General features: G+C 42.7%; 1 protein-coding gene across 9 annotated transcripts in view; it reads left to right on the top strand.

The window, feature by feature from the left end:
- The window catches only part of CELF4 (CUGBP Elav-like family member 4), an 892,259-nt gene that overhangs the window by 137,435 nt on the left and 729,679 nt on the right, over positions 1-25,145 (top strand). The window lies entirely within an intron of this gene.

Genomic DNA, 25,145 nt, shown 5'->3' with positions numbered 1-25,145 from the left:
GAAAAGTTCAGATTTGGATCCAAATCTGAACTTTACAGCTCGGGTCCATTGCCACGCTTTCTAAATCCTAGATCCCAGGAGATGGTTTAAGTGCCAAACTTCTTGGCACAGCCCCTTCTCTACCTGAAGTACAAAGTAAAACAAAAGAGATGAGATTCACCCCCAGGAAAGCAGAAGAAATGTTTTGCACAAACCCCTGAAAATTGGAGGTCTGGTGTTCAGTGATGAGCACTCCTAGCTCCTGTACTATTCAGTAGGATGCACAGTAGCACTGATAATCAAACCCTGAAATTATTAAGATTAATGGAGCCATTTCCCGATGGCTATACAAGTCAGCCAGGCTGGCTCTCAACTGAATTTTTATGAAAACTCAGGAGGAGGCCAGTAATGAATTAGGAAAGTTGATTTTTTTGTTAAAATTCCAGAGGAAAAATAAAGAAAAATCTTCTTTTTGACAAATCTGTTGTGGTTTCTTCAGTCAGAAATGTGCTCACTGGGTTTCTGGGCTATTCTAGCCTGAGACTGTGTGTAGAGCTCTACCTTTGCCTGGAAGTAGAATAAAGATATATGTTAGGGTTTTCGTCGCTTGTGGGTTTTAATGGGACAAGTGCTGCACAAATTAGGGAAGCAACAAGGAAAGAAGACTGGCTCCTGAAGGTGGCTCTCCAGAGGTGGAGAGGGAAGGGGTGTGTGTGTGTGTGTGTGTGTGTGTGAGATCCATTCAGTAACGGCGGTGAAAGGAAGAATCAAGAGCTCCATTGCATAATGACAAGGGAGTCACTGAGCCTGCTTGAGCTGAACAGGAAACAAGCTGAGGAGAAAAGTTCACTGACTGCTTAATTGCAGGGGGTGCTCTTGTCCCACTGTGTACACAAATCCTTGTCAATAGCACTGTGGCACTGCCTGTTAATTAATGATTTACTTACACTGACCCTTGACCCCGAGGCAAATAAAGGGAATTTGTTTTGCTTCTATTAACTCCTCTGCTCACTCAGCAGAGGCCCTGCAGTCTCCAGGTTTCCCAGTATTGCCTGGCCAGCTAGGAAGCTGGGTGTGTCCTTCCAGCCAGGGTCTGGTGGGGTGTTGGTCAGTTTAATTTAATTGGAGTTATTCCTGATTTACACCGGTGTAAGTGGGCAACAGGATCAGGCCCAACATCCTTTGAAAACAGTGCCCATTGGCCTGATCCTCCCCTCACCCTGGTGGGACTCCATGGATCGCAAGGGAGTCAGTGTACATGAGATCAGAATCAAGCTCCTCGTGTGTGCACATTTGTAATGATCTCATCATTTCTTGTATTGATTGAATCCCGATGCCCCCAGTTCTGCCTTCAAGTTAAAGCATGGCCCAGAAGTTAGGGTGTTAGCCTGGAGTACTAGAGACACGGGGTGACTTCCCTACTCCACCTGAAACTCCCTGCGAGACCTTGGACAAATGATTTGGGCTTGGTCTGCACTTAAAAGTTAGGTTGATATAGCTACCTTGGTCAGGGAGTGTGGAAAAAACCCACATCCCTGACTGATGTAGCTATGATGACCTAACCCCCAGTGTAGACACAGCTGTGCTGGCAGAAGAATGCTTCATTCCATGAAGTTGCCCTTGGTTCAGGGATCTGGTGTTTTACACTGTTGGAAAAAACCCTTCTGTTGGTGTAAACTGTAGCTATGCTGCGGGGTTATTCTGGTTTAGCTACAGTGACGTAGCTATGCCAGTGTTATCTCCATAGTCTAGGTATACAATAGTCTCCTTGTGCCTCTTATCGCTCTCTGGGGATAGTAGCACTTCCATGCCTCCGAGGGGGTCTGTGAGGATAAATACATTAATGATGGTGAGGTGCTCGGATACGATGAGAAAAGGGATCATGTAAGTAACTGAAATAGCTCACACATAGGTGCTAGTTGGATTCTTCAGTTTTTGTTTTTGTTTTAATGTTATTGCTTTGGGCACTACGTGTGGAAATGCCACACGTAGTTAAATCAGTGCGGAGGAGCCTCTCAATAGTAACATTGCTTTCTCATGGGGCGTCTTGGTCTGTTTCAATTTCTCATTAACAGATACAGGATGACTCAGAGTGGATTGAAAGGCAGACGGACTCCTCACATTGTTATTAAAGTGGCTGGCAGTTACCTTGGTGGAGGGGTCACCAGCTGGTGCTCTAATCAATAGAACAATGCTTTTTATGTAAGATTTACTCCCAATCTGTTCCACTTTTGCAAAGAATATTCACATACCAATCGATAATGAGCCGTGATGACAAACTAGCTCATTTCAGTGGAATTTGGTGTCATTAAAATGTTTAAAAATGTTGTTTTTCATACCTTTTTTTAAAGATGAAATCTTTTTGATGAGCAAATTTGGTGCTGGAATTGCAAGCCCTGAAGAACAAGAGCAAGATTCTGATCTCACCCTCATCAATCTGGAGTGACGTAGTTGAATTCAGTGGAGTTCAGTGACAAGTTTTGGCTCAAGATCAGACTTGAATTTAAGGCTTTTTATGCCCAGAAGCTGGTTTATTGCAGGTGTTGATCTGGAAAGCTTCCTCAGCATTGCTCACTCCTTGACCCTACAGCTGGTCAAAAAAATTTTGTTCAAACCTTTTTTTTCCCAACAAGAAAATTACCTTTTTCTCTAAAAGAAAGTTGTCACTGAAAATAAAGCCTTGATATTTCTTTTGTTTTTAATTGTTCTGGTTCATGGTTTTCAAAACTTGAAAATCTTTTAGCTTTTTTTCAGAGGGTGGGGTGTCAAAAATGGAAAATTTAGACAAAATATAAAATAAAATTATTTTCATAGAATCGTAAAGAAATGCATCATAGTCATAGAAGGGACCACTAGATGATCTAGTCTGACCTGTGTATCATAGGCCACCAACAACACCCAGCAACCCAGATGTGAACCCACCCAATAACTAGAACGAGACCAAAGTATTACAGCCCTCAGGAGACTAAGCTGTTGTGTACCACAGGCAGAAAACAGGAGGGAGTGAAGTACACCAGTGCGTAAGGCCCCTGTCGTGGCGGGGAGTGTCTTGAGTGGGAAATACCCAGATGACAAAGTCTGCTTGACCTTTTCCTAGAAGGACCCTTCTACGAGTGAGAAAGGAGTTCAGCTTCAAACTCAGCCTCTGAGACTTAGGAACTTGGGAATTGGCATGTTAGGCTGGACGAGACAAACAGTGCACCTAGTCCAGCAGCCTGTTTCAGAAAGAGGTCAGAGCCAGATACATCTAAGGCAAGTGTAAAACCCTCAGAGAGGACAACTGTGCAACAAGATGCCCAGGGGTAGGAGATGAAGAGAGGTGCAGTCTCTAATCCCAGGCAGTTACAGTCTGGGACAACTCCCATTAAAGTGAATGGAACTTTTCTGTCGACTTCAATGGAAGTTTGGACCTTGGGCACCTTGGCTTGTGTCTTGGAGCAGGAGGCACATATATCTACGTTGATATTTTGTCCTGGGCATAGTGTGAATTGAAAGCAGTCTTTTTATTGAAGTACATGTCTGTCTAGGGCTTGATTCCATCCTTCACCCATACTCTGATCTGGGTAGGAGAGTGGTGGGGTTATCATAGACAAGCACAAGTCCATGGGGCTGGATGCGCTGCATCCGAGAGTGCTAAAGGAGTTGGCGGATGTGATTGCAGAGCCATTATCTTTGAAAACTCTTGACGATCGGGGGAAGTCCCGGACGACTGGAAAAAGGCTAATGTAGTGCCCATCTTTAAAAAAGGGAAGGAGGAGGATCCTGGGAACTATAGGCCAGTCAGCCTCACCTCAGTCCCTGGAAAAATCATGGAGCAGGTTCTCAAGGAATCAATTCTGAAGCACTTAGAAGAGAGAAAAGTGATCAGGAACAATCAGCATGGATTCACCAAGGGCAAGTGATGCCTGACTAATCTAATTGCCTTCTATGATGAGATAACTGGCTCTGTGGATGAGGGGAAAGGAGTGGACGTGTTGTTCCTTGACTTTAGCAAAGCTTTTGACATGGTCTCCCACAGTATTCTTGCCAGCAAGTTAAAGAAGTATGGGCTGGATGAATGGACAATAAGGTGGATAGAAAGCTGTCTAGATTGTCGGGCTCAACGGGTAGTGATCAATGGCTCCATGTCTAGTTGGCAGCCGGTATCAAGTGGAGTGCCCCAAGGGTCGGTCCTCAGGCCGGTTTTGTTCAATATCTTCATAAATGATCTGGAGGATGGTGTGGATTGCACCCTCAGCAAGTTTGCAGATGACACTAAACTGGGAGGAGTGGTAGATACGCTGGAGGGTAGGGATAGGATACAGAGGGCCCTAGACAAATTGGAGTATTGGGCCAAAAGAAATCTGATGAGGTTCAACAAGGACAAGTGCAGAGTCCTGCACTTAGGATGGAAGAATCCCATGCACCACTACAGACTAGGGACTGAATGGCTAGGCAGCAGTTCTGCAGAAAAGGACCTAGGGATTACAGTGGACAAGAGGCTGGATATGAGTCAACAGTGTGCCCTTGTTGCCAAGAAGGCTAACAACATTTTGGGCTGCATAAGTAGGGGCATTGCCAGCAGATCGAGGGACATGATATTTCCCCTCTATTCAACATTGGTGAGGCCTCATCTGGAGTACTGTGTCCAGTTTTCGGCCCCCCCACTACAAGAAGGATGTGGAAAAATTGGAGAGAGTCCAGCGGAGGGCAACAAAAATTATTAGAGGACTGGAACACATGACTTATGAGGAGAGGCTGAGGGAACTGGGATTGTTTAGTCTGCAGAAGAGAAGAATGAGGGGGGATTTGATAGCTGCTTTCAAGTACCTGAAAGGGGGTTCCAAAGAGGATGGATCTAGACTGTTCTCAGTGGTGGCAGATGACAGAACAAGGAATAATGGTCTCAAGTTGTAGTGGGGGAGGTTTAGGTTGGATATTAGGAAAAACTTTTTCACTAGGAGGGTGGAATGCATTACCCTTTTTCACTGGAATGCATTACCTAGGGAGGTGGTGGAATCTCCTTCCTTGGAAGTTTTTAAGGTCAGGCTTGACAAAACCCTGACTGGGATGAATTAGTTGGGGATTGGTCCTGCTTTGAGCAGGGGGTTGGACTAGATGACCACCTGACGTCCCTTCCAACCCTGATATTCTATGATTCTATAATTCTATCAGGGAGCCTACTGTCCTATGTAAAAGAATGAATGGACACAAATCATACTGTCCTATAGGAAGGTCTGTGCCAGTCCCAGTCCAATGTAAGTTAGAGGCTACTCTAACTTCCACCATTGTGTGATCCTTAAGGGACTATACACTGGCTGAAGATCAGTGTAGCAGAGCTCCCAGCTGTTCCTCAAGTTGGGATTGGATATTGGGGGCTGACAGAAGGGGCAGCTTTGTGTCCTCTGCTAGGGGAATTCTAAGTTGGCCAGTTACTGCCAGTTACCCCACATTTGAGACTCTGGCCCATAATAATACTAGATACTGCCATGAGTGCAGGGGACTGGACAAATGATCTGTCGAGGTCCCTTCCAGTCCTATGATTCTATTATCGGATCTAACCAAAGTAGAATCGGATAACTTGGTTAAGAGGGGAAAGGTATCTGCTATTAGATGCTTGTTGTAAATTTGATAATCCTTCCATTTCTGACATCAAAATACATGATGTATTTGCTGCCTACAGTGGACAATTATCTCCAACTCCAATTTTGAGCATCCCCGGATGCACAGACTAACTTACCTCACCCTTTGGAATACTGCCAGTCAGTCTAACGCTGAGTGGAGCACAACTGTGTTTATGGATTGTTAGATTTCTTAATATCCTAATAATTCCCTTTCTTGGGCCAGACAGCAGTGTGACTTCTTGCTATACCAGTAAGCAATATCAGCCCATTCTCCAGGAGTCCAGATCGTGGAGCGATACAGCATCGCAGGGGACCAGCGTCAACTTTTGTCAGCAACAGGCTAAGTGGCTGCAGAGCTGTATTCCAAATTCTTCTCTGACAAAACTGGGAAGTGTTTTGAAATGTAGTTTTCCCTTTTCTCCCGCAAACCCTGCCACCTGCAACGTTACTTTTGAATTTACTGATTGAAGGGGAGGAAACGAAGAAACCCTGAAAAACAAATATCCCCTTGCAATCAGCTTCCTTTTTCTTTCTTTTTTTATCCCCTTCTCCCCTGCCCGCAAATCCTGGTCCCAGCTATATGTTATGCAACGAATGTGTGTGTCTATGGGCAGGACTGGGCCTCTTCAGGTCAATGCCAGTACACAGACAGGAAGGGATGTGCCACATCTCCTGTCGTTACGGCATATTTAGGGTGTTACCCAGGCTGACCTGCATGCTTTCCAGACATGCAAGAAGGGGATGGTCCCTGCTCCAAGGTGCTCACAGTGTAGGGACAGAGAAGTAGCCAGAAGATGGGGGAACAGAATAGGCAATTTATGTATTAGTTGTATTGTCTAAGTGCCTAACAGCCCCAGCCATGGAGCAGGACCCCATTGTGCTTAGCACTATGCAAATACGGAACAAAAAGAGGGTCCCAGCCCCAATTTAAGTTCCAAGCTACCGTGCTTCCCTGTAGCCAATATGGGTGAAATGTGTCTGTAAGAGGAGCTTACATGTGGAAAGGGCAGAAGCCTGGCGAATAAGCTCAGGGGCATCATACCATGCATTGATGTCTGCTGATGGAAAAGCTCTACAGAAGTTTCAAAGATTCTAAGGCCAGAAGGGATCACTGTGATCATCTAGTCTGACTTCCTGTATAACACAGGCCATAGAACTGCTCCAAATTAATTCCCAGAGCAGATCTTTCAGAAAAACATCCAATCCTGATTTTAAAATTGTCAGTGATGGAGAATCCACCACAGCACTGGATAAATTGTTCCAATTGTTAATTACTGTCAGCATTAAAATTATATGCCTTACTTCCACCAGAATTTGTCTAGCTTCAACTTCCAGCCATTGGATTGTGTTAGATTAAACTGCCCATTATTACATATTTGTTCCCCATGTAGGTACAGACTGTAATCAAGTCACTCCTTAACCTTTTCCTTGTTAGGCTAAGTTGTTTGAGCTCCTCGAGTCTCTCACTATAAAGCAGATTTTCTAATCCTTGAATCATTGTCGTGGCTCTTCTCTGAACCCTCTCTAATTTTTCAACACTTTTGAACGGTGCACCCCAAAACCGGACACAGGATTCCACCAGTGGTTGAACCAGTGCCAAATGCAGAGGTTAAATAACCTCTTTGCTCCTACTTTAGATTCCTCTGTTTGTGTATCCAAGAATTGCATTGGCCCTCCTTGCCATAGCGGCATCACATCTGGAGTTCATGTTCAGCTGATTATCCACTGCAATGAACCCCCCCCCCATATTTTTCAGAGTTGCTGCTTCACAGGATAGGGTCCCCCATCATGTAAATGTAACCTACATTCTTTGTTCCTAGTTGTACACCACTGGTTCCTATTTAGCTGTATTAAAGCCCTTACTGTTTGTTTGCACCCAGTTTACCAAGCAATCCAGATTGCTCTGTATCAGTGACCTGTACTTTTCGTGATTTACCACTCCCCCAATTTTTTTTTGTTTTGTTTTCTGCAAACCTGATCAGTGATGATTTTATGGTTTCTTTCAGATCATTAGTAAAAATGTTAAATAGCATAGGGCCTAGGACAGCTCTCTGAGGGACTCCACAGGAAACACATCCACTCAATGATGATTTCCTTTTACAATGACCATTTGAAACCTATCAGTTAGCCAGCTTTTAATCCATTTAATGTGTGTCATATTGATTTTATATTCTATTTTTTAATTAAAATGTTGTGCAGCACCAAATCAAACACCTTCCAGAAGTGTAAATATATTGCATCAACCCTATTACCTTTATCAACCAAACTTGTAATTTCATCAGAAAAATTCTCAAATTAAGTTTGACAATTTTCCATAAACTCATGTTGACTGGCATTAATTACATTGCCCTCCTTTAGTTCTTTATTAATTGATTCCCATATAAGCTGCACCTGAAATCGATGTCAGACTGACAGTCCTATAATTCCTGAGTCATCCTGTTTTCTTTTTAAAATATTGGAATAACATTAGCTTTCTTCTGGTCTTCCAGAACTTCCCTGGTGTTGCAAGACTTATTGAAAATTAACATTAGTGGTACAGAGTTCTCAACCTGCTCTTTTAAAACTCTTGGATGAAAGTTATCCAGACCTGGTGCTTTAAAAATGCCTAAATTTAGTAGCTGTTTTTTAACATCCTCCTGAGATACTAGTGGAAAGAGTTTTATCATATTATATGTGACTACATTGTCTGTTTGCTTTCAAAATAGAGAACAAAAATATTTCTTGAAAAGGTATGCCTTTTCTGCATTATTACTGATAATTCTACCACTTCCATTTAGTAGTGAAACGATACCATTGTTCCTAATATACTTAAAAACAACTCCTCTCCTTCTAATTGTCCTTAACTTACTGGCCATAGATTTCTGCTTAGCATCTCCCATCAATTTTCTACAATTCCTAGCTTCTGATATATATATTCATTACTATCAATTTCCCGTTTCTTCCATTTGTTATATGTATTGTTTTATTTTTATTTCGTATAGCAACCTTCACTTCCCCTTTAAACCAGGTCTTTTTTTTAATAAGAACTAGGTATTGTATATTACACAGGGGAGAAGGAAGCACAGAGGTGATTGTGGAAAATACTGACAGACAGATTTCACACTGGTAGCAAGGCAAAATTAACTTTCACCTGAGCCACCATTCCAAACTGCCTCTCAAGAACTGAAGGCTATAGATGAAGGCTGATTCTGTTCCGGCATCTAGGATTGGTGCTTCATTTCTGCTGAAGCACAGCCCCATTTCAGCTGCCGTGACATTGCTGTCATGCAGGTGAGGTTAACTCCACCATGTGTGGGGTGGATTCCTTGCTGCCATTTAGTTTAGATATTTCTTCTCATTTTGTAATTTCATAACCTCAGCAACAAACTTCTCCCCACCACTCCCCCGTTACCGTAGTGGTTTATGAGTTCTGTGCTCTGCAGTCTATTAAGGTTCAGTTCCCGGCCAATAAAAATGAGGAATTCACTCCTGCCATTCCACAAAAGGCGTTTTAATGCACTCGGTCGCCTGGAAGCCAAAACGCAATAGTTCTGTATTGCTGGTAGTTGTGTAACATAAAGCCTTAATAAAGGTTTATAAGGGAAGGCTGTGAAATGGAGGGGATGGAGCTCAGCTTTACATGCAGCTGTGATGGGGAGTCACATTCTCTATTGTTTGTTGATGGAGGAGGACAAATAATTGTATTCCATTGGGATGTCTGTTGTTCTAATGACTCTCTTAAGGCTTGGTCCTCTGGTTTGCAAGGCAAAACTCCTATCAACTTCAAGTCCCTCCACAGGGCTGCAGGATGAGGCTTGTGAAATGTCATGCTACATTAATGTGAATGTCTTTTGACAGGCTTCTTGCACATGGAGGGAAACTCCCATATGTATTGTCCTGAAGCATGAATCCGTTCCTCTGCTGCCCACTCTAAGGGTGATCTGTGTTTCACGAAGGCATCATCGCCACTGCACTCCATCGCCTTCTGCTGCGGCTGTAACACCAACAGACCCCGGCTGTTGGCAGGCAGGATCGAAACTGGGATCTCTGGAGCTTAGTGCATGAGTCTCTATTGCATGAGCTAACAACCATAAGGTTGTTAGCTAAGGCTTTGGAGCAGACTCATTAATCACTCATTAGGGCTATGTCTACACTACTGGGGTAAGTCGACCTACGCTATGTAACTCCAGCTACGTGAATAACCGCGAGGGGTTAACGGGAGAAAATCTCCCATCCACTTACCTTACTCTTCTCGTCAGGAGTAGAGCACAGGGATCGACTGGAGAGTGATCTGCAGTCGATTTGGCGGGACTTTACTAGACCCGCTAAATCGACTGCTGGTAGATCAATCTCAGAGCGTCAATCCCTGCGGTAGAGTAGACCTCTGCTAGATGGGACAGAACACCACACCCCGAAGGTGTGTGGGTTACATAGCATCTCTGAAAGTAGGATAGCATCCTGGGGTTAGGGCCAGGCCTGACCGATATCGATTTGGATAGGTCTACACTGCAATCAGGACAGCCGGTTCCCAGCTAGATCACTAAAAAGAGCAGCATGGGCGGTGGCATGGCAAACCGCCTGAGTGTGTACTGAGGAAGTGTGTGACCCTGTGACCCTAACTACACAACTTTTTTTTTTTTTTTTGTGAGCTAGTACGATCAAAGCTAACTGGAGTATGTTGACATATGCTGCAATTATTTCTCAGTGTAGACATACCCTTAGCTGGTCACATGGAATAATTAGATTCTGCGGACTCTCAACTTTCATTTAAAAAAAATCAAAAAGTAGCCGGTCTACATAATATATCTATATTTTTACCAGTGGCTTTTTTTGCCTAAAAATGAAGTTTTTGTTTTTCTACATTTTCCACATATTCAATGAAAAAGAAATCGCTTCTTCAATTTTCAGGTTTTGTGTTTTTCTGTTTCTCCCTTCCTCCCTTTCCCCACTCACATTTTGTTCACTAGAAAAATGGTGGCGTCGAAGGAGGAGAGAAAGGAGGAAAATGGGGAAGCCAACGTTTTTATTCAGTATTTTTAAATATTCTTTTTTTGAAAACTGTGGAACAAAAATTGGTTGGAATTTTTTTTTAAATGAAAAATCTTCCATTTTTCAATCCGCTCCAACTGAAATGAGTTTCTAGCCAGGGATGTAAAGACAACATTGAGCATGTAACCAGAATGTAAGTGTTTTCGTGATCTCTGCCTGCGTCTGCAGGGAGCCTGAAACAGTGACTTTGGGAAGTGTAAATTTTGAAGCCTCCATTAATCTCATTTGTTAACTGGTTTCAGAGTAGCACCCGTGTTAGTCTGTATTCACAAAAAGAAAAGGAGTACTTGTGGCACCTTAGAGACTAACCAATTTATTTGAGCATAAGCTTTTGTGAGCTACAGCTCACTTCCACTGAATGCATCTGATGAAGTGAGCTGTAGCTCACGAAAGCTTATGCTCAAATAAATTGGTTAGTCTCTAAGGTGCCACAAGTACTCCTGTTATTATTTGTTAACTGTAAAGCCTAATGATGACATGGGAAAGTCAGCATTAACTCTTTCATTGCTGGTCTCCCCAGTTTGAGGAAGAGGGAGAAAAGGATCTCAAAACATCTCTCACTCCATTATCGACTTGCTAGGATGCCATGATTAGCTGGTCACCCATTTGTGCCATAAAAAGCAACATCACACACAATGAACATTGAACAAGGTCAAGGCCAACCTCCAATCTGTAATGTTGCCCTCAACACCTGGGAGCTCTTAGCCCGTGACATGATCCGATGGCAGCAGCAGCTCTGTCATCTTGGACTGAACGATTCTGAGAGCTTGTGGATTGTTGTAGTCCAGGAGAGATGTGCAAGGTGTGAAGCTAAAAGCAGTGCACATTCATCGACAGTTGTTTCAACTGTGGCACTTGCGGATAAGACTGGAGGTCCAGAATTGGTCCCTGGTCTCCCAATAAGTGACCGTAGCTCATCTGTCAAAATCAACAGGAGACTCCATGGGTGTTATGAAGGATAAATACATTAAAGACTGCAAGACACGCAGCTGCTATGGTAATGGGTGTCCTATAAGTAAGAAGTTGCAAGTGCTACAGACCCAAATGCCAGCAGGAAGAAAACTTTAGCATTGGCAGTAAATCATCAGGGGAAAGAAAAGTGCTTGAAAGAATACCCTGAACAAATTAAATCTCGGGGCCTAAAGACAAAAGGAGGGGGAATTAATTTTATACAGATATGAAATACTCTGAATCAGATAAGTCTTGTCATTAGAAAAGGCACTAAGCAGCAAATGCCTGGATAATACTGCCAGTTCTGTGCTGCTCTTGGAACCTCTAAATACATTAAATCCATAAAACTAAATGAAAGCAGCTGCAGTTTTATAGAAATAAAAGGCGCTCATATTAAAAAGCTGAAAGCTTATGAAATGAAAGAAATAATAATAATAAAATTAGAGGGAGGGAGGGGGAGGATGGCAGCATGTGGAAACAGGCTGCCAGGAAAGGCATCATACAAAAGATGCCCCATCAATGTTTGTAAGGCCTAGGGAGTCGAAGCAGAAATCTTACTCTCTGCTTCCCAGTACTTTGTTTATTGCAGAGGACCAGGATGGAGGGTGAAACTGGAGGTGGGAGATGATTGCAGACAAAAAAGAATCAATTTAATTTGTAGGCAAGTTTGCTTTGATGAGGAGCCTGAGTCTTATTGATGTTACAGTGGCACTCGGAGGCCCTGACCATGCTTGGCACCCTGTTGTGCCAGGCACTGTACAATCACTCCCTGCCCTGGAGAGCTCAACGTCCGAATACGTGACAGACAAAGGAATGGGAGAAAGGAAGCGAAACAGATCACAGAACAGTGGAAGAAGAGATCACACAGGGAGTTTGTGGGAACTGAACCCAGATCTCCTGATGCCCACTCCACCCATGTCACAAACTTAGCTTAGCCATGCTTCGGTTTACCCCACTGCACAGTGGAGGATGGAAATACTCACCCATGTCTCAGGGATGGCATTGAGGCATCATTAATTCCGTGTTGCAAAGTGCTTGCAGATCCGGGCATGAAAGGTGCCAAGTGAGTGCCAAATACGTGCATGCAGCCACGTCTGAGCCATTTAAGCAAAGTAGACACTGACCACGGTTGATGCGTCCTGTGCTTTGATTTTTCTATCCTCTCCTTGATTAAGGAAGAACAGCCCAGACACTTGGAGATGGATGAATGGCTCGTTACGGTGCAGCTGGACAGTCTGTGGCTCTTCAATCCCATGCATGCCTTTCCTTTCTCCACCATAGGCCTTGAGTTCTGAGTACCCTTGCTACTGGATTGCATATGTTTCAAAGCAGAACAGGCCTTTAGATTGCAGAGCAGCCTGTTCTGTTTTCTTAGCTGTGTTATTGCCTATGAATAGGTCTTCTCATGTGCTGTTTGGAGGTGTGTGTGTTTTTTCCTGAGCACAACTTTTAACTTGTTCTAACTGGATGCGTTTGTCTAGAGGTAAGGCAGATATATTTTCCACCTAACAGAGAGTAATGTGTGTGTGTGTCTCTGATAGAGACAGAAGCCCCCCCCCCCCCCGACCCCCAAGTTATTTCCCAAGTAACCCTCCATGGCACTACTTTTTTCACCTATTCAGGAAACTTGTGTGCAAACCAGAGACACTAAATCAGTGTTAATAATGAAATCCTCTCTAGAAAAGGATCCACCCTCAGATTAAGACAGATAAAGAACCTAACAAACAGGAAAAGACACCGCCTGTCTCATTGCTCAGGGAAAGAATTAATTTCTGCAGACTTAGAAAACTAAATAAAAATATTTGCTTTAAATGCCAAAGTTTTGCATTACTGCATCACCTGCAGCTTTCAGCCCAAGGGGGTTTTGCCATTCTCATCCATAGCAGACAGAAAAGGCTTACACTCTCTTCGCCTTTTCCAGTAACCTTTCAGTCAAAATAGGCAAACAGTCCAAAATAAAGATCTTTCTTTTAAGAAGGACCAATTATTGTCACTTTTATTTGTTACCCTTCCTCAAGCTGCCTAAGTATAGCCAAAATCACCGTGAGCAATCAAAGATGGCAAAACTTCCACAACACACAAGCATTTGAAAGCTGCTGCATTTAAACAGGGTGCAAGAGCGAGTCGTAAGACCAGATCTCTTGGGTTTTCTTCTTGGCTCTGTCACTCCGCGTGGATTAGGGTAACCAGATGTCCTGTTTTTTGGGACTTTTTCTTATATAGGTGCCTATTACCCCTCACCCCCTCTCCTGTTTTTTTCACAGTTGCTATCTGGTCACCCTAACCTGGATGAATGGACAGACAGAAAAACTTACCTACCTCTCAGGAGTGTTAATGAATCTTAGTAAAATGCTTTGAGATTCAAATTCCAGATAGGCTGAAATACTAGCCATTAGAAACCCATTTTGGTGCCCTGTTTGTTCCTGTATTTATCTTGCCATTGCCTTTCTTGACTCATTTTGGTCAATGGGGGTCTCAAACATTTTGATTTGCTGTAGGGATGCAAAGGTGAAGTGAAGTTGTGAGATTATTTTTACTGTCTCTAATTCCTCTCACTTTGCTCGAAGAAAACTCCAAGAGGGCAAGTATTCTAGTCCCGCAACACAGCGCATGTCAAGCGTTACCATGGCAACCTGGGTGTAATTAAGGCCTGCTTCAGCTGCGAACAGCTGTGTGCATTTTATCGGCTGTGGCTATATGTGTGTGAATCTATATCTCTGCATATATCCCTATATCTAAAATTGCTGCTTCTCTATATCTATATCAGTAGAGATACAGATGCAGTCATGTTCAGAGTTCTTCATGCTCTAGGAGTGACTGTGAAAGCACCAGAGTTCTTAATCACCTCTCCTTATCGCTAACTATCAGTCATAATGAAGTGTGAAGAAATGCACATAGCCAGAGAAGGAGCCCTGTTCAGAGGGTTTGAGTTCCAGCACCTCTTTGAATTGCTCTTAGCCCCTGCAAGCTTCCTTCCCATTAAGAATGGGAAAGAGAAGGCACTCTGTAGCTCTCAGTGGCTCTAGTGAATGTGTAGAGTTCTGAAATACGTCACTTAACTTCTTTGTGTCTTCCCATGGCATCCCCCTGCTGACAAAACCCTCCATCCAACAGCCCCACATTCACTTGGTTCATGTACTTGAAATGTGTAAGGTATATGAATCATAGAATCATAGACTATCAGGGTTGGAAGGGACCTCAGGAGGTCATCCAGTCCAACCCCCTGCTCAAAGCAGGACCCATCCCCAATTTTTGCCCCAGATCCCAAATGGCCCCCTCAAGGATTGAACTCACAACCCTGGGTTTAGCAGGCCAATGCTCAAACCACTGAGCTATCCCTCCCCGTGAGTTGTGGTTGATCTTGTACCAACACCCTCCTAGGAAGGTCACCTGTGATTACGAAGCTTGGGACCTTTGGTTTTAAGAGAAGAGCATCTGCTAAAGAACCAGAACCCTCACTTGATAGGCACTAACACTGCTAAACCACTATATATGGTCTAGCCACTAAAAGGGAACCAAAGACGTACATTGTGTCCGTGTGGGTTACACAAATGTCACTTAACTGGCCACTGTCCTGTTCTTTTGTGATTGCGGTGAAAGGAAATACACTGGTCACCACTTCGATTCTTAGTTATCAGAATTTTTTTGTGTGAGCATATATAATGATAGCAGCCTTCAATTACCTGAAGGGGGGTTCCAAAGAGGAGGGAGCTCGGCTGTTCTCAGTGGTGGCAAATGACAGAACAAGGAGCAATGGTCTCAAGTTGCAGTGGGGGAGGTCTAGGTTGGATACTAGGAAACACTATTTCACTAGGAGGGTGGAGAAGCATTGGAATGGGTTCCCTAGGGAGGTGGTGCAATCTCCATCCTTAGAGGTTTTTAAGGCCTGGCTTGACAAAGCCCTGGCTGGGATGATTTAGTTGGTGTGGGTCCTGCTTTGAGCAGGAGGTTGGACTAGATGACCTCTTGAGGTCTCTTCCGACCCTAATATTCTATGATTCTATGTGTGTCTCGATATATATACGTGTATATTTGGCATGAGCACACACAAATATACACAAGTACCATTTCTAGCACAGGGTGTTAACTCTTCTTTGAGTGTGGGGTACTGCAGCAAAGCTCAGAAAATGAAATCATTAATATCTATTCTTATTTTATATTTGTATAAAACACCATACATTATTAGGGTTCTGGTGTGAACGAGCCCTCAAGATCTTAAGCCTCTGATCTGTGTGAAAGGGAAAGACAAGGAGGGAGTGGAGTTAAGAGAAGCTCTTGGGGAAGATGACTCACAAAGTGAATGCTGTGCAATCAAGGCAATGATGTTGTTCAAAAGAAACTTAGCTGTAGATAGACCTTTTACAGGTCAGATTTTTTTTTAAATGGCCTCTAGGTTTGCACCTGCAATAATTGGTACGCATATGCACATTCAGGCAGAGTTTCTGTGTGCCAGTTGGATCGCTAGATATGTAACAACCAAAATGCATGCAGGCAAATGCAGCTGTTTTCATATACCAAATTGCAGGTGCCAGTTTCAGAGTCCTTAAGGGCTATATTTTGAAAGATGTTTCTACATGGCCATCCTTCCTACCAGCCCTATGTCATGTGTGCAAAAGCACCTGTTTTGACTTGTGCACTCTCATCACCTATTTGTGCAAGAAAGCCTGTAAATTCTATATTTGCACAAGCAAGAGAGTGCACAAACCAAAGTCATGGTTTGAAAAATTGACCCTCTGTGGGCGTAAGTGTTTTCTAGCAGTTAGAGCGTGGAGGGCGGGAGACCTGGGATCTCTTCTTAGTTCTGTTTCTGACTACGTTTCTGTCAAGTCACTTAACCTTTGTTGGCAGCTCTGTAGCATGGTACTTTCTTTAGAGCCATATTGTGAGGCCTCAATTACATTTGCATAAAACTTTGAGATCTTCAATTGCAAGGTATATTTGTGCTGATTGTTGCCATCGATCCCTGATAGGCATTTGGCTAAGGAAAACTGCAATACACAGTTGGTGACACATTTTGAATGACAGCGCAGCAAGAGCCAGAATGAATTCACAGGCAACTAATGCAACCCAGAGGCCAGGCTGTATATTATTTTGAGGGCTGAAAGAATCTAGAGAGAAGAGTACTTGCAGATATTTGTGATGAGGGAATCATTTTTTTTTGTGGGGAGAGGATTTGGCCTGTTGTTGTTGTTGTTGTTATTATTATTACTGTTATTATAGATTTGGATCTGGAATTCCATGGAACAGTGTTAGAAATTAAGGCTGATTAAAAATGAGGAAACGTGAACACTCTCTTTGGGGGAAAAACGTGTCCCTTTTTATGGGTGAAAACACTGATTGTTTTTATTTTTTTATTTATTCATTTATGTATTTTTACCAGCTCTGTAGCTGGTCAGAAAATGAGAATTCATTTTTTTTGTCAAAATAGATGTGAAAAATTTGTCCTTTGCTGTCCAAATATTTTGAAATTCAAAAATGTTTGAAACTGAAAATGCTTCTTAGTCTGAAGGACTATCAACACGTTAAAGGCTTGGTATTTCATGCAGTCACAATATTCCAGACGTACTAAACATGAATCTTTAATTCCAGTGGTATATAATTTGTCCACTGGTAAAATCTCTCTGAATCAAAGGGGGATAATATAAATAAAAAATAACCAGGGTACTCAGAAAGATAGGATATTGAAGTCAGAATTCTAGTGAGCTGTGAGAGTTGGAAACATTTGGGTTGGGACTGTAATGGATCTAACTATGTAGCTGTTTTACCATTTGTCTTCTATATGTTGCGTATTTAAATCTCACAGGACTCTGATAACTATAGACCAGGGTTGCCATTTTGTCTACTGTTCTTTGCAGACTCTCCCAGAGGAAAATGCACCCACTGTGCTCTTGTCATAAAAATAAAGGGAAGGGTAAGCACCTTTCTGTATACAGTACTATAAAATCCCTCCTGGCCAGAGGCAAAACCCTTTCACCTGTAAAGGGTTAAGAAGCTAGGATAACCTTGCTGGCACCTGACCAAAATGACCAATGAGGAGACAAGATACTTTCAAAGCTGGAGGGGGGGAAACAAAGGGTCTGTCTGTCTGTCTGTGTGATGCTTTTGCCGGGAACAGATCAGGAATGCAGTCTCAGAAACCCTGTTAAGTTTCAGAGTAGCAGCCGTGTTAGTCTGTATTCACAAAAAGAAAAGGAGTACTTGTGGCACCTTAGAGACTAACCAATTTATTTGAGCATAAGCTTTTGTGAGATACAGCTCACTTCATCGGATGCATTCAATGGAAAATACAGTGAGGAGATTTATATACACACAGAACATGAAAAAATGGGTGTTATCATACACACTGTAAGAGTGATCACTTAAGATAAGCTATTACCAGCAGGAGAGTGGGGGTGGGTGGGGGAGAAAACCTTTTGTAGTGATAATCAAGCTGGGCCATTCCCAGCAGTTAACAGGAACATCTGAGGAACAGTGGGGGGTGGGGGAAATAAACATGGGGAAATAGTTTTACTTTGTGTAATGACCCATCCACTCCCAGTCTCTATTCAAGCCTAAGTTAATTGTATCCAGTTTGCAAATTAATTCCAATTCAGCAGTCTCTTGTTGGAGTCTGTTTTTGAAGTCAATTTGTTGTAATATTGCGACCTTTAGGTCTGTAATCGAGTGACCAGAGAGATTGAAGTGTTCTCTGGCCGGTTTATAAATGTTATAATTCTTGACATCTGATTTGTGTCCATTTATGCTTTTACGTAGAGACTGTCCAGTTTGACCAATGTACATAGCAGAGGGGCATTGCTGGCACATGATGGCATATATCACATTGGTAGATGTGCAGGTGAATGAGCCTCTGATAGTGTGGCTGATGTGATAAGGCCCTATGATGGTGTCCCCTGAATAGATATGTGGACACTGTTCGTAACGGGCTTTGTTGCAAGGATAGGTTCCTGGGTTAGTGGTTCTGTTGTGTGGTATGTGGTTGCTGGTGAGTATTTGCTTCAGGTTGGGGGGCTGTCTGTAGGCAAGGACTGGCCTCTCTCCCAAGATTTGTGAGAGTGATGGTTCGTCGTCCTTCAGGATAGGTTGTAGATCCTTGCTGATGCGTTGGAGAGGTTTTAGTTGGGGGCTGAAGGTGACGGCTAGTGGCGTTCTGTTATTTTCTTTGTTGGGCCTGTCCTGTAGTAGGTGACTTCTGGGTACTCTTCTGGCTCTGTCAATCTGTTTCTTCACTTCCGCAGGTGGGTACTGTAGTTGTAAGAATGCTTGATAGAGATCTTGTAGGTGTTTGTCTCTGTCTGAGGGGCTGGAGCAAATGCGGTTGTATTGTAGAGCTTGGCAATGGATCGTGTGGTGTGGTCTGGAGGCATGTAGGTAGGAATAGCGGTCAGTAGGTTTCCGGTATGGGGTGGTGTTTATGTGACAATCGTTTATTAGCATTGTAGTGTCCAGGAAGTGGATCTCTTGTGTGGACTGGTCCAGGCTGAGGTTGATGGTGGGATGGAAATTGTTGAAATTGTGGTGGAATTCCTCAAGGGTTTCTTTTCCATGGATCCAGATGATGAAGATGTCATCAATGTAGCTCAAGTAGAGTAGGGGCATTAGGGGACAAGAGCTGAGGAAGCGTTGTTCTAAGTCAACCATAAAAATGTTGGCATACGGTGGGGCCATGTGGGTACCCATAGCAGTGCCGCTGATTTGAAGGTATACATTGTCCCCAAATGTGAAATAGTTATGGGTGAGGACAAAGTCGCAAAGTTCAGCCATCAGGTTTGCATTATTGTTAAGTTAGTAAGTAATCTAGCGAGAAATGCATTAATTTCCTTTTGTTTAATGGCTGGTAAAATACGCTGTGCCGAATGGAATGTATATTCCTGTTTTTGTGTCTTTTTGTAACTTAAGGTTTTGCCTAGAGGGATTCTCTATGTTTTGTTTCTGATTACCCTGTAAGGTATTTACCATCCTGATTTTACAGAGGTCATTCTTTTATCTTTTCTTTAATTAAAATTCCTCTTTTAAGAACCTGATTGATTTTTCATTGTTCTTAGAATCATAGAATATCAGGGTTGGAAGGGACCTCAGGAGGTCATCTAGTCCAACCCCCTGCTCAAAGCAAGACCAATCCCCAATTAAATCATCCCAGCCAGGGCTTTGTCAAGCCTGACCTTAAAAACTTCTAAGGAAGGAGATTCTACCACCTCCCTAGGTAACGCATTCCAGTGTTTCACCACCCTCTTAGTGAAAAAGTTTTTCCTAATATCCAACCTAAACCTCCCCCACTGCAACTTGAGACCATTACTCCTTGTCCTGTCCTCTTCTACCACTGAGAATAGTCTAGAACCATCCTCTCTGCAACCACCTCTCAGGTAGTTGAAAGCAGCTATCAAATCCCCCCTCATTCTTCTCTTCTGCAGACTAAACAATCCCAGTTCCCTCAGCCTCTCCTCATAAGTCATGTTCTTCAGATCCAAGGGTTTGGGTCTGTGTTCACCTGTACAAATTGGTGAGGATTTTTATCAAGCTTTCCCCAGGAAAGGGGGTGTAGGGCTTGGGGGGATATTTTGGGGGAAGACGTCTCCAAGTGGGCTCTTTCCCTGTTCTTTGTTAACACGCTTGATGGTGGCAGCATACTGTTCAAGGACACGGCAAAGTTTGTACCTTGGGGAAGTTTTTAACCTAAGCTGGTAAGAATAAGCTTAGGGGATCTTTCATGCAGGTCCCCACATCTGTACCCTAGAGTTCAGAGTGGGGAAGGAACCTTGTCAGCTCTCAAGGAGACAATATTTTTATCCTTTCTTGTTTTGTTGTTCTAATCTACAACTCATGACATCTGAAAAGATGTGTTTGCTCATTGTGTGTAGGGAAACGTAACAGGGGAGCAAGACCAATATTTACAGGACCAGTCGATTTATCCAAACATAGTTTTTGGAAAAAGTGATGAGAAAGAAAATAAACCAGACTTTTTAGAAAGTAGGGGTGCTATGTTTGATTAGGAAGGGTAGGTGGGAAAATGGAATTCACAGACCCAGAGTTCAGACAACTACAGGCTCTGGGATGACGTACAGATTCAGCAGCTTAAAAGTTTCATTTGGCTGTGAATAGATGCCAAGGAACATCTACCAATCAAACAGACTCCAGTCCTTTTTAACACAAGATTTGCTTTAATTATGAAAAGTATATATTAATTCCTCATCACACTCTAATCCTTAACCAAACTTCTCCTTAGCCTCTCTTATCCAGTAACTAGTCTACCTTAACTGATATAAATCCACATATCCACATCAAATATATTCATGAACCTCTCTCTATATATGTAAAATCTTTTAAGTGCAGGTTTAAGCTAATGGCTGTGTGTCTGTTATTTAATACCCAGCCTTTCTTGTGCTGCTCCCATTGTAACCTGACACAGATGCCTCAGTCCCTTACAATCAGGGACTGTTTCTCTGCAGTGTTTCATGAATCCGTGCCAGCCCATAAATCTCTTAGATTAGTGTGGAGGTGTTTGGTGCGACTGTGCTTTGCTCACCCCCCCTCAGTCCCTTGCTGATGAAGCTTGAAGTTGGCTGCGAGGGATCAGGAGTTTTGATGTTGGTTTTCCTGTCTGTATGCTTTGTGAATTAGAATATCAAACCTGGTAGCAAATCTTCAGGCATCAACCCTACTTTGCATCAATTAAAAACATCAAAACCAAAGTCTCTCCTGGTTCCTCCTCTTGCCACTTGATCTCTTACTCCACTAGATGCTGTAACTCTTTTCCTAGCTCCTAGTTCCCGGGTTCCTTCTTTTATTTTGGATTCTCCCCTCCCCTGGTCTCTCCTAACATTTTTTTTTCTTTCCATTCTTTCACTCTTCCCTAACGGGGGAAACACCCTGACGGAGTTTTGTCATCTAAGATAAATGGTAGAGTAAGATCCTTTAACCAAAACTGCCTTTGTATCTAATTCAGCCCTAGTTTATTTTTATTAAGACCCATGTCTGGAACAGTTTTCATTTCAAAGCACTTTATAACAATGTGTAAATATCTTCATTCCCAGTTTACAGATGGTGAATTGAACCATAGAGCAGTTTGGTAACCTTTCCAAAGTCACACAGCAAGTCAGTGGTAGAGCAAGGAACAGAGCCCAGGTCTCATGATTCCTAGTCTTGTGTCTAAGTTTGTTGGATAAATCACTATTATTTAGACTTTGGATCAAAACCAAACCCTGAATCTGAACTTTGAGGACTAAAGGGCTAGAGGGCTAAACTTTTTGGCCTAGACCCACCTCTCTTACTGTCTATTTTGCATAAATGCCATGGGAACACATTGCACTTCAGAAAAAGACAGGAATCCAGTTATATGTTGCATACCGACCAACTTAGATGAATACAGTCAAAGTGCATGAAAGCAGTTCATGCACAAGAAGGATGCTCTTTGAGGAATTTGTATGAGTGTCTCTTTGTAATCCCATGGACCATTTGGCATTAAGGTTCTAAAAAATAGGACTATATACTGAAGTATCTCCTACTTCGACCACATCACTAATGAAGAGGTCCGTAACATCATCACCCAATGCACTGGGTCATATGAAGACCTCCTGACGACCGTGAAGAAGCACAAGCTGAAGTGTTACGGCCTTGTAACAAGATCATCTGGCCTATCCAAGATAATCCTCCAAGGGACAATACAGGGGAAGAGAAGAAGAGGTAGACAGAAGAAGAGATGGATTGACAACATAAAAGAGTGGACAGGATTGGACTTCGCGGAGACTCAAGCACTGACAGTCGTCGAGGGGGAGACAATTGGTTGATTGCCCATCTGTGATGGTGCCCCAACAACCCATGTGGTTAGGGAAGTGATGATGAGTATACTGAAGATACTTCCATATTTATGTAAATTCCCATGTACACACACAATTTACTGATTATTTTTATTTAGATTAGTGAAAAAATAAAATGGGCATTTCATAGATTTTAAGGTCAAAAGGGACTATTGTGCTCATCTAATCTGACCTCCCCTATCAAAGGAATTATTTTGGGGAAGTTCTCCAATCAGTTATGCAGGTGGCCATATTACAGTATCACAATGGTCCCTTTTGGCCTTGGAATCTATGAATCACACAGGCAATAGGATTTACCTGAATTAATACCTGTTTGAACTAGACCAATATCTTTCAGAAAAAAAACATCCAGTCTGGATTTAAAAATTAACAGTGATGGAGAATCCACCACAAACCTTGGTAAATCGTTCCAATGTTTAATGACCATTGGAATTATAATTTTAATGTCATACATTTAGAAAAGCAATAGTGCACATACTGTCATACTGTAGATCTAAATGACCCTGTCTCAGTCAGCTGAACCCTACTGAGTAGTCCAAAAAGAAAATAAACCCAATCTACAGGCTCTTGTGTTCGTGTGTGTATCACTGCCACCTGTTGGATGGAAGAAGAATTTCTCAACTATCTTGCACAAGTGAGGTATCGGTAATTAACATTCTCTTTTAACCTGTGGACTCTTCACACTGGTGTGAAAAAAAAAATAGATTCACTGCAGGATAAGTACAAGTCACTTCTTACCCCTGTGTAGCATATATACCCATTGTTGAGTGTGTGTTGCCTTTCCTCGATCCACAGAGCCCGGCAATTGAACTCGAGGTCTGAAGGCTCACAAAAAAGTACCTGATTCAGTGCCTAATGTTGGCCAAAATGGCCACTATCATATCTTCACTAGTGTCAGAACATCCAGTGTGGAAAAGCCCTTGGCATAGTATGGGAAAGAGGGCTCATGGGGTAAAGACCAGAGAGGTACCATTTTCTGTTCCTAAATTAACCATCTTGAGATTTCTGACCAGACTGCCGGTGCCATAAAGGACCGATTGATAATACATTGACAAGAGTTAGGCCTCTACTGTGCTGAGACCACTGTCTATTATGAGGACCAAGCCTTTTGTGTTGTTTCCTTGTATTCCCCTTTTGGCCTGTCTGTATCCATTTCCTCTTGTCTTACGCTTAGGATTGTAAGCTCTTTGTGGGTAGGGACCACTTTTTTGTTCTGTGTTTGTCCAGCACTTAGTACAAAGGAGCCTGCCCCATGATGGGGGCTCCCAGGCAATACGAAAATACAAACGATAGTAAATCATTTCAGTGTGTGCTTAATCTTTTTTTTTTTTTTTTTTTTTGAAAGATGGGTTCATGTATTCTCAAAGAAGCTTCAAGTTTGTAAGGCTTAGGCACTCTCTTCTGTTGCTATTATCCTCTGGAATTTAAAAAAAAAAAAGAAAAAAAAAGGAAGATTCCTGCAGCAAAGTGAAGGCCTCAAAGGGCTGGATAATAAAACAAAATTACTATGAGCATGAAGGGTGGAAGGGAGAGTCAGCAAAGAAACAAAATCAAAATGTCCCAAACGGGCATGTTGGATTGCAGGTGTATGTGTGAGCACATTCTTGTGTTTCACTTCCCTCCCTTAAAACAAGCCCAACTGATTTATTTCAAAATTTGTACAACCCTCCCCGCCCAAAAAAAGGAGGGAAGAAAGAAAGAGAAAAAAAATCAATTGAAGTTGAGAGAGACTTTGTTTGCCAAGTTTCCTGCCTCTGTTTGGAGTGAATTTTTATGGCCAAGTTATAAACCTTTGAAAATAGGAGTTTGTAATGGAAATGCTGACCGACCCTTTATACAGTGACGTTAATGCTGGCCGCTCTGAGATTGTCCTTGTCTTTTTATTTATTTATTTTCCCCTCTTTGTCCTGAAGGTCCTACTACCTTCAGCTTGACCTCAGTCCCCGGGAAGCTAACGGAAGAATTCAATCTCCATTCCAAGGGGATTTTCAGCCTGTAAAGCGGGAAGGTGGGAGGGAGGGAAAGGGTTGGGAAAACATTCTGCTTGGGATATTAACACTCCCCAAAGTATTCTGTACTGCTGCATTGTGTGCAAGTCTCAGACATCTCTTCCTTCACTTTCCTCCTCCTTTTTTCCCTAGCAGCTAATTGCCTCATTAATGTAAACACTATCCCTCCATCCAGCCAATTAACTTGCTAATTTTTAAGCTAACAAAAAAAAAGTTAGCTTGAGAGAAGGTAAAAATTATAATTGGTTGTATGTTCAGGTTTTTCTTCAGCCTTTTTTTGGGGGGGGGTGGTTCATATATGCCTTTTTGGGGTTGGCTGCCTGCATCAGCTGAACTGAAAGGGGTTGTGATGTGGAGCGGAAATTATCTGTTTTTATAGAACCCATCTTCTCATTCTGCACTATATGGAGTGAACAGGTGCCTCAAAATCACAGGTTTACATGGGGGTTGCAGTATTCCCTGTGAACATGGTCTAGCCAACAGGACGCTAGACTGGGAGTCCAGACGCTTGGGTTCAGTTCCCCTCTTTATCTTAGGTCCTTGTGCGTACTTACTGTAGCATCTGAGCACCTCACAAACATTAATGTGAGGTAGGGGAGTGCTGTCGTCCCAAATAGAGGGTTTTACATATGGGGAATTGAGACACAAATAAGACTAAATGACTTGCCCAGCGTCATACAGAAATTTGTGGCCAAGCAGGAACTTGAACTGAGATCTCTGTGGTCCCAGAGGAGCATCCCAACCTTGGGACCATCCTTCCTCTC

Source organism: Lepidochelys olivacea, assembly GCF_965140295.1.
Source record: "Lepidochelys olivacea isolate rLepOli2 genome assembly, chromosome: 5".
NCBI classification, from domain to species: domain Eukaryota; kingdom Metazoa; phylum Chordata; order Testudines; family Cheloniidae; genus Lepidochelys; species Lepidochelys olivacea.
This window is presented reverse-complemented; position numbering and strand designations above follow the sequence as displayed.